Genomic DNA, 14,085 nt, shown 5'->3' with positions numbered 1-14,085 from the left:
ATGTCAGCAAGATTTAGTGAAAGAAATAGTCAGCTAGTTGAGGCCCTGTGCACCCTACACCCAGGGAGTGAAACCTTCATGGATTCGGATAAAATGAGATCATTGTTGGGCTTAACAAGGACAGAGTTTAAGGAAGCTGAGTTAGCTGTGGCAGATCATTTTCTGCTGGATGAAATTGTCCAATCAGATGAAAACCGGACAACTCAGGGCATTATGCAAAGATACTGTGGGGCTCTGACAGCCATGCCATTACAGAAACACTGAAGATCAGTTTAACCTTTGGAGCATCAACAGCCATGTGAAAATTCAATCTCAACATTGAACAATGTGTTCAGTGACCATGGGAGGAGCATGCTACATAAAAGAAAAGCTCATCTGATTCAGCTTGCAACAGAGAGGAGCCTCACAAACAAGTTCACTGGAGAATGGAAGAAGAAACTGCTGAGACAGTTCAGATCAACTTCAAGGAGATTGCAGCTCTTCTGAATGAAGGTGAGTAAGAGTTTCATACTTTCCTAACTATAACTTTTTATTGCTGCTATTAGACTTGTGCAGTAAGTCTTGTGCTTATGGTAAAACAACTGTTTTTAATAGTGCACAAGTATACAACAGACATTGGAATTGACACATCACAATTAACTACAAAACAAGCTGAAAATTGTAGACAGACATAACAAATCCGATTGTAGACAGACACAAGACTAAAGAGTGATAACATATAGCTACATATATCGACTCTGTTGCCTGTACCATTGTTGGAGTTGCACTGTAATGCTATTATAACTGGGGATGTGAAAAACAAACAAACAAAAAAAACCTACACATTTACTCTGGGCAATTTTAACGAGCACTCTTGTACTCGTTTTATGATCTTGACCTACTATACTCTTGTTTATTTATTAGGGGCATAGTTTTAACTTCACCATCTCAGAGGCAGCTCTGGACAAAGGGGAACTCATAGCAAGATGATCTTTGGGGGATGCCATTATACCCCACCCACCTTCTGGTAGCAAAGACTTCATATGACACTTTAGTACAGATACTTTCATGAGATGACTTTTGAATTTAACATTTTTAATAGTTTTATGGACATTAAACTATAATGTAACAATAATTAAAAAATAGTGCATTTGAAAATTAAGTGAACTCGTTAGTTCTGGCCCACTTTAAGCAATTGTGCACTTAGTTTATGCATTATGCTGTCTCTGTGTCATATTCTGGTGCCAGATTATCTTAAATTGATTGCACTGTCTGTAGGGTGGCTCTATATTTCATTTGCCCACATTTCGGTTTTCCTACTTTCTATTCCCATCCCAATGACAGGCTGATTATTCAATCCTGCCTAGGCCAATAAGAAGGGCTGGCCTTGTTCTCCAATATGGCTCAATTTATAACATAAAGTAGGAATGATAACTATCTTTTGTTTTTTTTGCTGTTGCCTGCCTGCACAGCATGCACTTTAGCTACTAGTGCACCCCCATTTATTTCAGATGCACCCTCAGTGATTTTGTTCTGGAACTGGGCATGTGGGACACATCCCCTGCATCCCCCGTATTCGCTTCACGCATAACCTCAGTTGTTTGAGCTGAGGGCACAGAGGCTTTTTGGGTTTGACTGTTGAAGATTGTGTTGGCCCTCCGGGTGTGTATTGGAGAGCAGCGCTCCTTGCAAACTGGAGGTACGCAAAGCTACATTGAAGTGACAAAACACAATCAATCGTCATGTTGACAAAAACTAGGAAAATAAGGCCCACGTTGAAAATAACTAGGATTATCCTTTAAAGGGTCTTTGTGTAATTTCTGGTTCAATTCTGGCCTCTATCGTTCAGCAGTGTCATTGCAGCAACACTTTACCTTCCTGACCCTCAGCACGGTGCTGCCAGTTGGACTGTTCGTTGTTAGAATCAACAACAATGAACGTTCTATCATGTTTTACCGAGTTAGCACATGTTTTTTGTTTGATGGACGCTTGCAGTGATTATTGCACTGATATTACCAAAATTCTTTTTGTCTGTGGATTTTTGGAACATCAAAGGTAAGGAGTCGCAATTTTGTGAGTGAAGCAACACCACTTCCCCCGGGCCGGTCTGTTAAAATTCGAGCAGTTTGGAGGATTACGTACATGTTGAATTTACCAGAACACCCTACCGATTCGTGATAAAGTCTCAAATTATATTTTCCGTTTTTTTTCTGTGTAAAGCAAGGAAAAACAAATTGCCAGATTTTTTAATAGACCTTGAAGTGGTAGGAAGGCCTTCAAACAACAACAAAAACATTAGCCTCGGCCCGCTCCTGCGTTTTTGAATGCAGAAATCTCTGCAGCGCATGCGCCGTGGCTGTTCACTTGTTTCACTCACTACCATTCAGGAACCTATGCTGATTTTTACCAGTCATATTACGCTTCAGTAAAGCACAAATATTACACATTTAACCTTTAACTGGACTCTCCAGGCCTTAGTTCACCATTTCAGTTTGTACACTGTGAGAAAACAAGGTACAGAGTTGTACCTTTTGTCACTGTGGCTGTACCAAAAATTCTCACAGTGTAGAGGTACTGTATATAGCTGACAGAAATGCCCCTGTAGGCTGTGGTTAGCCCATGTAGCCTGCCTTGTCAGTACTGAGGCAAGGTTAGGTAACATTTTTTCCAGACTTCCCTACAGTCCATCTGTCTGCTGTTGTGGATTGTTGTAGTGTCTATTGATCCTCCTCTGGGCTCTTCTGGCCAAGCTGATAACGTAAATGTTCAGCTAACACCCTCTCTTTCGGACAGACTTGATCCACTGAAGACTGCCAGTGAGGGAGGTATCTGTCGTCACCCATTTCGGAATAAAACTGCCCATCGGTTACCTTGCATTAAAAAACTTGGGTCTCTCCTGTCCCACAGTGCTTTTATGCATGACAGGGTAACCTAGAGAGGCCTGCGTAATTGCTTGGATGGGTGTAGGTGTGTTGCTTGTGCTGTGCTTGTACTGTTCCTCATTGAGGCCTCATAGGCACTAAAGGTGTGCAGAGATGCTATTCGTTTTTGTATCTGTATTTGTTCAACCAACCAAATTATTTGTATTCAGAAAAATCCTGAAGTGGGCCGGGCTTAAACCTGAACATTAAAAATCCCCCAAATTCTTATTTTTTTTCCCCCTTGTAATCATTGCCATTGCTATTGTTGAGATATTAAAGCATTAAATTTGTAGTTTTACAATGACGTATCAATAAAAAATAAGTATAAAAACAGCAGCCTAAAAAAATTAACCTAGATGCTATGTAACCATAAGCATAGGCTTTTATAAAGACAGCCATAAACAAGCATCGGCATAAACAATTATGAATAAGAAAACAATCTCCTCCCTGAATTTATTGTATGCTGGTCTGAACTGTATGAACTCTGGGGGACACTAGACAGTTAATTAAAAAGTGAAAAAATAAAATGGGCATCCTGGTGGCTCAATGGCCCTGGGCGTGTACCATGTGGGCGTGATGTCCTGGGTTCGGGTCTGGCCCAGGACCTTTGTTGCATGCCATCCACCATTCTTTGCCGTCTCTCTATACTTTGATCTATCCAATAAAGGCAAAAATACCCCCAAAAAATACTCTTAACTACTCTATGCAAACTGGATGAACTCCACCACCATCCCCCACTTCTAACTGGGAGACACTGAGCAGTGAATTATAAACAGCTTCATTATAAACTACCTTATGCTATGAACTGCACAACCTGCCTACACCCCACTCCTCACTGGGGGACACTGAACATTTATGGGCTGGGAAGCAAATCTTAGAGATGAAAAGCACAAATTAAATAGCATACATCTTTTTGTGTCAACCTATTTTTAATAACTAATTTTACCTCTACCTTTTGTTAAATCTGTCTATTCTGCTATAAATAAAAATTAAGAAAAAACAAAAGATTCCCTGGGAGGAATAACCGATATCTTTGGCTACTGTGCCTCTACTCAAATTTCTCTAAATTGTATTTTGTTAAGACAAGTAATGTGGAGCGATGGGGAGACACAACATCCCTGTTGTACTGAACAGACTCAGAGGACAGGGATTCTTAATCCACTCCCAGTCAATCCAACTCCCCCATGCAAAGTCTAGCAGCAGAGCACTTTTGTCCCACTGGGACAAAAAAAGCAAAAAAGTTGCCTCACCAATGCTCAATTTGTAATCCAAATAATTAACAATATTCCCAGAGCAAACGTAAGTGCACAAACAAGCAACTCTCTTTCTGTTGTGGCTTCATGTGTGTCTGTCACACATGAAGCAGGAACAACAACAGGAACCAACCCCACCCCCTTCTCTTCTGAGTTCAATGAGAAATTAATCCCTGTGCAACAAGAAGCAGCTGGTCAAAAATGGGTTCTGGCAATGCCTGCCTCCTTCTGTATATACAAATGGCAAACATATCAAAAACAGACACTCAAAAGATTAATTTAGTTTATTCATGTGTCTCAGAAACGGAACACTCCACTCTTTGCCTTGTGGTGCAAACACTACTCTCGACCCTGTGGTGTGTGCCAGACCTCTATTTCTTTTCCATTCTCAATTGTTGCTACCAGACATTTCAATGTTTGTCAACTGTATCGGCCTTGGCAAAGAGTTTTATAGCCTGACAGAATAGCTATGCCTGAACATAAGAGACAAGGTGGATCCGCACCTACCCACTGACTGAGGTTTGGGTTTATGATCAGGGCTGGAGTGGGACTCATTTGCAGCCCTGGAGTGTCATGCTGCAGACCAGCCCACTGCCCAGGAAGGCAAGGGGAGGGTGTGTGGGTGTAAAACCATGAGCCAACTAGAACTGGGTGAAATGTATGACAAAATCAATCAGTAACATAACTACTAATTTAACATGAACACAAAAACAAAATACCTTTTTGATCCAAACTGACTGTTTTTTTTTTTGGTGTCTTTTGTTGTCTTATTTTATTTCCTCCCTAACCCTGTTCTCTTGATAGTGTCTTTTTTTTTCTTTTTCTGCACCAGTCATAATACAAATGTCTGGTGGTAGAAGTAATAGTAGTATTGGTGGTGGAAGTAGTAGTGGTATTAAAATGTCTTTGCAGTTTGCATACTGCAGTGCACTTCTGCTAACATCGGGCACAGCTCTTGCTCTCCTGTCCTCGGGGATCCTCCTGGCACTGCCTCATCAATAACTTGGCCTACCGGCAAACTCTGCTTGGTGACTACAAAAAATAACAGCAACAAATGAGATTCTTACAGAACACAACATAGATCATTAATGACTTTGCAAAGTCAATGCACTGTTGCATGTCACTTCTTAGATTACCATATTATAAACATTGTGCTCTTATAAGTGCAATATTTTACACAGGCCAACAAATCCTAATAACAGAACTAATAACATTGTGCAGTAAAGCCATATCATATCTCAGTTTTAGTCCACTCTTGGCATGTCTCATCTTCATCACTATTATCTACCGTCGGCTGCAAACTTGTTTGCACACAAAGCATGTTGGTCAATTTAACGTATTTTTCTGCATTATGTTAGTGTTTTGTTTTTTATTAGCACTTTTTCAGCTCCCTGCTACATTGTGCCTTGTGCACAATCCAACCTAAGGCTAGACTTCTTGAACTTGTCATTTCATCAGGATCTGACCAATCGCATTGTAAAATAAACCTGGGTTTGAACCGCCCTAACCCCCTCCCTCCCTCTCTCCAACGTGATCTCACATGTGAAATGAACACGATCTCTAAAACGGCGATTTACATGCTGTGGACACGAATTATGGTAAAATAACATTTCTCCACCACAAAATGAATTACGTTCCCCCGCAACAAATTGAAATACGTTCCTCCACCACGAATTTAAAAAAGTTTCTCCGCCACAAATTGAATTACGTCCCAAAGGTTGGTTAACGGTTAAATTTAGGCAAGTAAAACAACTTTGGGTAAATTTAGGCAAGTAAAACAAGTTTGGTTAAGGTAATGGTAAAGTTTAGGCAAAAGTAAACCAACTTGGTTAAGGTCAGAGAAATGGTTTGGTCATGGTTAAATAAGAAAAACGTTCGTTAAAAATTAAAATGTGACTTACGGTTGAAATGTACTTTGAAAACGCTGGGAATCGAATGCCAGTCGCAGACGTCGAAGGCAAATGTATACGCCCATCCACCACCCCCGCCACAACACCCTTACTGGCCACCGTGCTATTTCAATGTTACACTAGTCCCTGTTTATAGCCGTGTCTCCCTCACGTAACCGTTTCGTGCTGGGAAAACGTAAATTTAACACTTTACGTTCCACCAACACGTAATTAGCTGTTAACATGTCGTGTTCATTTCACGTTTTTCTGTGAGATCAGTCTGCTCCCTCCCTCCAGGTGGATTTTGTTGTGCATTTGGAGGGATGAGTCAGTGGCATTGTGTGTATGTGTGTTTGTGTCTGTGTGTGATTGTACACTACTGCCAATCTCACACATACAGAAAAGGAGAAAGCAGGCCAGTGAAACCACACAGACAGTCAGCAGTCAATTCATGCATCAAGTCAAACTGGTCAATTATAAGACTGTTACCTCCCGGCGTGTCCAACCAGTCCACAAACTCACAGCCTACCGGGATTCCTCCTGGTTCTCCTGATTAGCCATTCCATATATGGAGATGGCAGCACATCATAGCTTGCAGCTATGATTTTTATGATAACCATTTAATCGAATTTTGTTTGCCTCCACACTCCAGATTGTAAGAAGACTTCAACTACAGGGTCTGTGAAGGCACTCTTCCCATAACCAGCACAGCACTCACATATTGACATGCTGACTTACATAGGTAACCTACAATCATTCTATTTATTGAAAATTGGAAATGGGCAGAGTTACGTGAAAAATATCACCATTTCAGACCATTTTTTCAAAACATAATGAAAAGAGAGTCATGAAAAATGAAAGAAAAATGCACATTGGTGGAGATTGTGTATCCCTGTTGCGGCTCTTGTTGGTAGTGCTTCACGCCTTTAGAATATCCCACAGTTCTCTTTAGTCATCACAGTGTTAGCTGCACATATGGGATCTGTATGTTTCTAAAATGTATTCAGAAAAATCCGCAAACCAAAATGTCCCAATGCTGAATTTCCCCAGTGCTCCACCAGTGACTTCAGTGTAAAAATATTGGACAAGCTGCAATTTGGTTTGGACCAAGTGCTGCAAAGACAGGCTCATTTCTCCTGGGTCATGGCATCGATTAGCCATAGCTGCCCCGGAGCCCAGGCGAGAGGCAGGTTGCAAGCTGACCCAAATTAGACTGTAAAAAGGACGTCCCAGGCAGATCAATTAGAGAATTCTAATCCACACTCATTACTCTGAATCCAAGTCACCACTGATGGCTAACTCCCCTCCTGAGCGACCGGCTCCCAGAGTGCTCTTTGGAATGCTGTAGCTTTTGATGGGTTAAGTAAGCCACACAGTAAAATCAATATCACGTATTATATAAGTGAAAGTCATTGTTTTATGTGGTACAGCGTGGTCCCAGTTCTAGGATGAAGGCTAGACCTCATCTGGAAAGTCATTTAATTAAGGATCTAATTTTCATCTATGTTTCAGTATTTTAAACTGTGAATTAAATTGTGAGCAAGAAACAAATACACACCAAACATCTCAATTTGTATTCTGACTTTATGGCTATTCTTTTATCAGACTGATCTCACAGAAAAACGTGAAATGAACATGACATGTTAACAGCAAATTACGTGTTGGTGGAACGTAAAGTGTTAGATTTACGTTTTCCCATCACGAAACAGTTACGTGAAGGACAGAAACAGAAAGTAGTGTGACATTGAAATAAAACGGTGGCGGATGGGCGTATATGTTTGTTTTCGACGCTGGCAACCGGGGTTCGATTCACAGCGTTTTCAAAGTTTTTCTAATTTAACCATGACCAAACCATTTTTCTAACCTTAACCAAGTTGTTTTAGTTGCCTAACCAAACCATAACCTTAACCAAGTTGGTTTACTTGCCTAAACTTTACCATAACCTTAACCCTATACCTTAACCAAACTTGTTTTACTTGCCTGAATTTACCCAAAGTCCTTTTACTTGCCTAAATGTAACCGTTAACCAACCTTGCGGACATAATTCAAGTGGCGGAGAAACGTTTTTAAATTCATGGTGGAGGAACGTATTTCAATTCGTTGTGGGGAACGTAATTCATTTCGTGGTGGAGAAACGTTATTTTCCCATAATACGTGTCCACAGCACGTAAATCGCCGTTTTAGAGATTGTGTTCATTTCACGTATTTGTGTGTGATCACGCTGTCTTTTATAGTAAATTTGGTGTTTAAACAAGAGGTTCTATATTTTGTGAAAATAAAAAATCGAGAAATATTTAATATTGAATTGGTCTGCCTCTCATGAAAGATAAATAGTTTCCATTGCAGTGTTTATCGTTATGATGTGAATGGCTGTAGTAACTCCTCTAATGGCCACTCAGTTGATGGCAGCAGACAATAAGACATGCCACATAGCCTAGACATAAAGCCCATAAATTCTGCCTTGTTCAGTCACATCAGGCAACCTGCACTGCAAATCAGTAGATTGACAAATCTGAGTTCTGCTTTATCCTTTGCTGTACTCCCACCTCTTCCTATTCCCTCACCATGATTATGCCCCACCACCATCAACAACACACACATACCACAAGTTGCATATGTAATGTAACAACGCTCAATGAGCTTTCTCATGTGGGTGTGAGGGTCAGATGGAGTTTAAGACCTCCCATCACCACAAATTATCTCACTTCTGAGGCTGGCCACAGCTGAGGGGGGATAAATTATAGGCTGAAAAAAGGCATTGGCCTCTTCGTTAACATCAAATTCCACACTTTGTATCATGATTATTTTATAGCCTACCCCAATCTCTCACTTCAGCATCCACAAAATCCTAAACCCCAGATTCAGTTGCAGAAACACCTTGCTTACTCCAAAGCATTGTGAAATGAATGTGACCCAACCAATCTAACTTCTCAGATATAGCACTCATCATAAAACCTAAAGCATTCAAGTAAAGTACAAGAAGACCTCACAGAGTTACTGTATGTTCTCTGAAACCATCTTTTTTTTCAAACCTTGATAGAAATTCACCAGCACAAATACTGCCACAATTTTCACAGATGCTTGCATTAGTATTCCGTGGGGATATCTTCCAGTGACATGTAATACATCATAGTCACCAGGAGGCACTTCCACTGCAGAGTTGACGTGCAAATATGGGCAGAGCATGTTTCTGTGTTTTACACTTTACTCTTTATCCTGAAAATGTCCTCTGAAGTTTCAGAAGAGACAGTCGTGTGTGTGCACACGCAATGCATGCATGCGCAACCACATACATACATGAAAACACACTTACGTAGTGGTTACAGTATATGCATTACTCACACCTCTAACTCCCCCCCCCCTACACATACACACACACATGGTGCACATCAGGGTCATGGAGTCATTGCATCATGGGATATTTGGAAAATGTGATACGGAGGGGGTTGGGGTAGTGTGTGTGTGTGCGTGCATGTGTCTGTTTAGGGACAGAGCTGTTCTCACCTCGAACAGTGAGCCAGGCTGGAAGGCTGAATGCCCTTGACTAACCTTGTAGTTTTTACTGTGCATTTATGAGAGGGTATAAATCATCATGATGGTTTCTTCAAAAAATGCTGCTGTTTTACAGTGTGGAGCCAGATTGACAAGGCAAATGTGCAGCCCTATAACAAAGCCTATTACAAATACTGTCCTGAATATACTGGGTACTGAAATTCAATATAGCTCAAAATAATGAAAGGATGTTTGTGTTGTCTTATGTCAGTCAGAATGGAGAAACAATGAGAAATACTCTCAGTGGACACATTAAAATGAATTACTCTTGTGTGGAACATAAACACAGTGCAGTGTTGCTGTATTTTCAGGTGAATGGAAAATACACAAATTATCATATTGATTGATTTTCCCCTCAATGAGGAGATTTCCATCTTTATTTCATAAAATGTGTACATACAAACAAAGGTTGGGAGGAAGAGGGGTTTTAATGGCATCCACTGAGAAAGACTCTTCCTCTAGACACACAGTTTTCCACAGAAACCATGAAAGAGCTGCTCTCCACTACTGCTTTCTACAATGTAAACAGCTCAGGCCCAAACCTCTCCACTCAACAACACATTTGCTCTGCTACGGCACCCACTCATATATTCATGTATTCATGTGTTTATCAGAACTTGGCGGCTTGCGTTGCCATTTTCTCCTTATAATGATGAGCGAATGCACTTCCATAGTGAAATGGGAATAATCATGGATCCCATGAAAACCCAGACACATTTGTTTTTTGTTTAGAGAGAGAGAATAGGCAGAGAGATGGGTGAGAACTGCAGGGAGGATGGACAAGTCTATCCAGTTTTCTATACCTGCATAATGGAAAAAAGTATATGTTGAAAAATATTTTAATTAGTGATGTATATGGATGCATTTATTATTTGCAGAAATGCAAGTTCGCCTTGCCACTGCTGAAATTCCATGGTAGACTGTGGGGCTGTGTCGCCTGTGCAGCTGTGAGAGGTTGGTCTTTGAAATAAATCACTCTGTAGAGTGCAATATGAATTGGTGGAGGGAAGGGAAGAAGGGAGTTTGTGTTTAAACCCACCGCAATGAGATAATTCAATAATTCAATTGGTCTGTGCTGTGTTGTGTGTGTAGTGTGGGCATTCATCCACTTGCATACCCTTGTCTCTTTTCTTCGAATATATCCATACAGAATGTATCCATAAAGCATGTGTTTGTGCTCGATATTTGCTCTCACATTATTTAATTTACATTGTGTAGCTCAAGGTATTCTTATGACCAAAAGAATAACACATATTTAGGATCTCATAAATTTGGCCTACAAAATGCCAACGGCGAGACATAACCATTTAAGATAGCAGTTTCTCCAGTGATTACATTGATGTGTAAAACATGTTTATAATCAGATCCTTGCTATCAATACCTGATGCTGCAGGGCGTTGTACATTCCTGCCTCAAACATCTCCCCCTCTAACACTAGTGGGCACTCATATTCCACACAGGCTCATTCTGTGGCGTACATTGATGCCATTTGCACACACATGCACATGCAGTTTGTACGCCACTTCTTTTTCCTCTTCCTCCCATTGCATCTTTTTTTTCTCTCCTCTCTTTTGCTCTTCCCAAACTCAGAAGAGAAACAGCTGCAGCCACTGCACAGCCAAGCGGAGCAATCAGCAAACTGAGGGAAAATGTCATCCTGGTGAGGACTGAGAAAATGGCTTTTTAATTAATGTTTTGATTTTGGGTAGTGTATCACTCTTGAGAAAAATGATTGAGATGAGTGGCATTTAAATAGGGGGGTTATGACCACTGAATGACCATTCAAAGTCATCATACAGTTTATTGGATATTAATTAGGAGACAAAGAGGAAGAGGAGGAGAGGAGAAACAGTTGGATGCACTTTGGTGTGACAAAAAGCCTTCCCCAAATGAGAGAGAAGTGTAGGGGAAGAGAGAGGATACAAAAGAGCAAAGAGGTTAATGTTACTTGAGTGTGTGTGTGTGTGTGTGTGTGGAGCTGTATAGGACACAATTCAAACTTTATCTAGCGCATATACACATTTTACCTCTCATACATATATATGAGATACTTACACATTCAAATGTAATGAAACACGCTCACATACACTATTGAAAACCTCCACCAATGAAAGCCTCTATATGAATCTACACCTCTGAGGGATCCCTGTCCCTGACACTGTGCTCCTTGCTAGCAACATGCTATAGCCTCCTGACTGCTACAGGGTGTGTCAGCTGGCCAGTTAGGGCTCCTGTTATTTCTTTGTAGGTTGGACTTTGTATTATTTTTAGCTTGGCTGCATGTTGATGAATTAAAAAGAATCATCTAAAAGTAAAGAGTGGCCCAAATATTGAGTGAGTGTAAATAAAAGCAGTAGACACATGGGTGAATAGAAAAAATAGTAAATGGAATAAGAAAAAGTCACATTCCAATGCCCCTTGTGGCACACATTAGCCCTTTTAGTTCCAATGGTGCTTCATTTGAATGCAACAGCGTACCTAAAAAAAAATTCTGACCAGGTGCATCCCTTCATGGCCGCTGTCTACTATTTGTTAAATGGATACTTCCACAAGGATAATATCACGAAGCATGCATCATCTCAAGATGGTTCCATGAACATGACAGTGACTTTAGGTTATTCCAATGGCAATATATAGGGATCTGGAATATATTCAAAGGGATGAAATTGTGTGGGATGAAAGCATTGCGTGCAATGTCAATATCTGCTTCTGTGGGCATCTTGTTATAGAAATTATAGCCCTTCTGATCATACACACTCAGACTATACAGGCATATTCCACTAATGTGTCTTCAGAAATGCAGACAAATGAAAACAGCTGACAAACCTATGCCAATGTACAGGACCTTAAAAAAACCTTTTGAATCTGTCAATTGATGACTGGTTAATAATTACATTATTGATGATTGATAATTTTGTGCTGTTTTAAATTTCTTTTCAACGTCTGATTGTCTATATATCTACCAGATAAGCCACTCAATTTTACACAGTGTGGACAATTAAGTTGGATTCTATTCCATGGATATACAACTTCAGTTGAGTCCACAAATTAGCAATGCATTTGCCTTTATTTAAGATAAGATAGTACTTTATTAATCCCCTTGGGGAAATTCCTTGACTATTTTAAATATGAATAGGATGGGTTGGGATGGGATGGGATGTTCACAGCATAAATGTGCAACCAAAACATCTGCAAGAACTGCATAACGATATCTAGTCAGCATGAACCAAGATCCCTGTGGAACATTTCTGGCACCTTCCTGAATCCATGCCTTCAGGAATTCAGGCTGAATGAAAAAGGGTGTCCTACCCAAGCGGCCAAAACCATGGGTGACTTTTGAAGCCAATAGGCCATATCAGCATGACGTCACAACAACAAAGAACTTACTTCCGGGTGGATAACGTCGGTGGTGCTGCATCGCCGCTACAGTATTTTTCTTGTTATTTAACCAAAGTAAGACCCCTTTTTAAGCTCTTGTAATTAGAAATACACAGACATTATGTAGTTCTGGCTGTCCACCGAAAATGAGACGTTCCTGATGTCATTGCTGTTGATATTTGTTAGTGTATAACCTAACATAACCCAAATATATAGCCTATTTAAGCATGTGTCCACAAACTACTGTATTTTACCAAGATGTTTAGAAATGCTTAAAAGTTCTGTTTTGGCCGCTGTCTTATACAAATTAACCATCTGTTTTTATTTTATATTATGTTATATAGCCAAACAGTGACAGCCAGTGACACAAAGTAGGCTATGTTAGTGTGATTCAGCGAGCAGAAGTTCAAATTCAAGTGCTGATCTAACAAAGCAACCTCAAACCAGTCATTCTTTAGTGTTTTGCTTTATAGTTGAATGTGGACTGTTCGTTATTTACTTTCAGACTCGATTGTAAAGCATCTTGACTGTAAAGCAGGGTATGATAGCAAAGCCAGATCACAAACCACTGCGTGTGTTGTGCTACTTGTGCTGTGCTAGAACCGCGATCCATTAAAAACCGTGCAGATAAAACATTTGTGGCACTTTTTTTACTCGTGTAACAGGGCTCAAGGATTTCAGAAAGCTTATCATGTTGGCAAAATTTCGGTCAGGAAACCTTACCTACATTAAGTGAAAGATTTTACCCGAACGGTTTTTAATGGAACGCCTTGGGACTGGCAGTGCAGTGCCAGTCACAACGGAGCTGCTGCTGTGCTAGACCCAAACGGGACTAGCAAAACCAAGAGACTGTATTACTGTCACTCTAGCAAGCTTGCACGTTATACTACCCAACAGCGACGTTTATAATTGTTATTACTGACCTGTAAGAAAATGCCTGCCGCAAAACCCGGTCATGAGTGGTTGCTGCCAGCCTGTCCCCAGTTCTGTAGATGCAGACGGCCTGTAAACTATTATCTGTATCCACCGATTCCGTTAGGTTGCTTTAAAACTGAAAAAGCCTAAACCTAATCCATTATGTACCAAGCTATATTTGGCATTACAGCCCCAAAC

This window comes from Centroberyx gerrardi, chromosome 1 (genome assembly GCF_048128805.1).
Source record: "Centroberyx gerrardi isolate f3 chromosome 1, fCenGer3.hap1.cur.20231027, whole genome shotgun sequence".
Classification (NCBI taxonomy): Eukaryota; Metazoa; Chordata; class Actinopteri; order Beryciformes; family Berycidae; genus Centroberyx; species Centroberyx gerrardi.
Note: the sequence above shows the minus strand (reverse complement) of the source record.